The sequence below is a fragment of the Salvelinus fontinalis genome, unplaced genomic scaffold, assembly GCF_029448725.1.
Source record: "Salvelinus fontinalis isolate EN_2023a unplaced genomic scaffold, ASM2944872v1 scaffold_0625, whole genome shotgun sequence".
Classification (NCBI taxonomy): Eukaryota; Metazoa; Chordata; class Actinopteri; order Salmoniformes; family Salmonidae; genus Salvelinus; species Salvelinus fontinalis.
This window is the reverse complement of record NW_026600834.1, coordinates 3,306-5,685: the sequence shown is the minus strand read 5'-3', so window position 1 is coordinate 5,685 and position 2,380 is coordinate 3,306. Positions and strand designations below refer to the sequence as shown.

Sequence of the window (2,380 nt, the reverse complement as noted above, 5' to 3'; positions counted from 1 at the left end):
ATAGATGGACAAAGTCAGCAGAACAATAATAAATAGTTACCGCTGCTGCTCTGGGTAAAGTGTATCTACGGCAAGAAAGTTGATTAAAAACGTGGCTTTCTTGACTCGTTTTATTTTCACGGCGGTCTTCACCCAAAACTGTCAATGTTATCCAATTACCGTCACAGCCCTACATTTACATTTACATTTACATTTAAGTCATTTAGCAGACGCTCTTATCCAGAGCGACTTACAAGTACATACATTCATACTTTTTTTGTACTGGCCCCCCGTGGGAATCGAACCCACAACCCTGGCGTTGCAAGCGCCATGCTCTACCAACTGAGCCACACGGGGCCCTACATACAACCATTGTAACTAAGGGGATGCATCATGAAATCAACCTGGGGATAGGACAGGTATAAAGTGTAGACTACAGCGTGTAATCATGTCCATGCTAATTGCTAACCTCCAGGTGTCCGCTGAAGGCTGCATGGTGCAGCGCCGTGCGCCCGGCCCGGTCCGACACGTTCACATTGCTGAGGAGAGGGACCAGGGCCTCAGCACAGCGGACCGCCTTATTGGCCGCAGCAATGTGGAGCGGCGTCTGCCAGTTCTTGTCCCTGGCGTTCACATCAGCAGAGTGTTTCAATAGCACCTGGACTGCCTCCTACAGGAGCACAGTTCAAATCATGTTCAACTTTGTTTAAAGTGCATTTAAAAATCACAACACACTGAACAGTGAAACACATATGCACAGGTGTGTGTGTATCAGTCCACGTACCTCACTGCAGGAAGCCACGGCCCGGTGCAGAGAAGTGAGCCACTTGTTGTCTTTGGCATTTACTCTGGCTCCTGGGACAGACAGACTCTGGGGTGATAAGGCAACAACTTAAATAGCTGGAGCACAGAAACCAGTGTCCAAAATAACACCCTAATACCTTTTATCGCGCACTACTTCTGACCAGGGCACATAGGGCTTTCCTTAGGGCTCAGGTCAAAAGTAGTGCACTATATAGGGAGCCATTTAGAACCCACTCAAAGCCTCTTGTAGAGGGCTATTCTGGGACATGGACTTTCATTACACAGCAACACTGAAGAAAATGTCATGTCACTGAGTGGAGAGGAGTAGAAGTAGCTCAGCCAACGTGAGATGAGGTGCAACCCACAATCATGGGGACATTTGGGAGGAACAGGTGCGACTCTCGCTCACAATTTAAATCTTGATGCTAAACTTATCAAGTTAAAATCGGGACGTTTCAGCTGTCAATGGCCTTCTTTATTTTTTATTTTATTTTTTATAAATACGTCGGCTGCACATAAGCTCTTTAATGGTGGTAAGTATGAGGGAAACGGTCACATGCAAACACAACAAGCATCAAAACAGAAGTCAAAATCCGATGGACACGAGTCATAGCCTAATCATTCTCTTCAATGATAACCTTACCTGATAGTATGAGTAGCTCTAGAATTTCTGTATCTCCTAGATAGGCAGCGGCATGCAACGGTGTCCGCTTCTCATTGTCCTGTAGGGAAGAGCCAATAAGTGTCATAGCTGTTTCATATTCAGCCATTGTGGATTCAGGGATACATTTGATTTTAATCGTACTCGTTTATACATTGTTATGGCTTGGATACTTCAGATGACAGCTGGATATTTATGCCTCTAACTAGCCTACACACTGTAACTAGGCTACATACTGTAACTAACGGTATTCAATTGCGTTTCCTTTGAAAAGGTGCAGATGGACTCAGCTTGGAACCAGCTATGTAGTATCCACTGTCATCTTCGTGATAATGCTTTATACTGTTGAGTTTCTCTTTACAATAACTAAAAACAACCCGCTAACCTTAACCGGGGATGCAACAGATTGGCACCGGAGTTTTTGTCCGAAGGGGAACAGAGCGAGCAAGAACGTGTTACCTCCATCGAGACGGTCTGTGTAGAAGAGCTAGCACGGAAGAGGTCGTTCGACAAGCCCGAGGATTTCCACCTCGAGGAAAGTTTTGAAGCTAATGGGCTCAAGTACGAGGATATGTCTAAAACCATTTTTCTGATGATTGTTGGTAGAAAGACTATTTGTTAATGGGAACTTAATGTGCCACAGAAACCAAGTGAAAAAAACGCTGACAGTTGGTTGCGCTGTTAGTCACTACGTACCGAGGACAAATTGTATTGCTGAAAGATGCTAGTTTCATGTGAGTCAGTCAACTCGAGGGAGAGTCGATTAGTGAGTAACGTTACTTGGCTAGTCTAAGTAAATTCAGTCTGTCAGTACGTGATATGTGTGTGGTGTTGGAAGTGCAGAGCTGAGAGACCGTTTATTGAATGTAGCTCACACAAGACTTAACATTAGCACTGACTGTGAATATGGGACTTTCTTTTGAACAAGGAAAAGCA

The 2,380-nt window shown here is 44.7% G+C and overlaps 1 non-coding gene across 1 annotated transcript; it reads right to left on the bottom strand.

Moving 5' to 3' along the window:
* Nucleotides 1-262: 262 nt before the first annotated feature.
* Nucleotides 263-338, bottom strand: trnaa-ugc (transfer RNA alanine (anticodon UGC)). Its single transcript has one exon. It is a non-coding gene; the product is annotated as a tRNA-Ala (tRNA).
* Between the last annotated feature and the right edge of the window lie 2,042 nt (nt 339-2,380).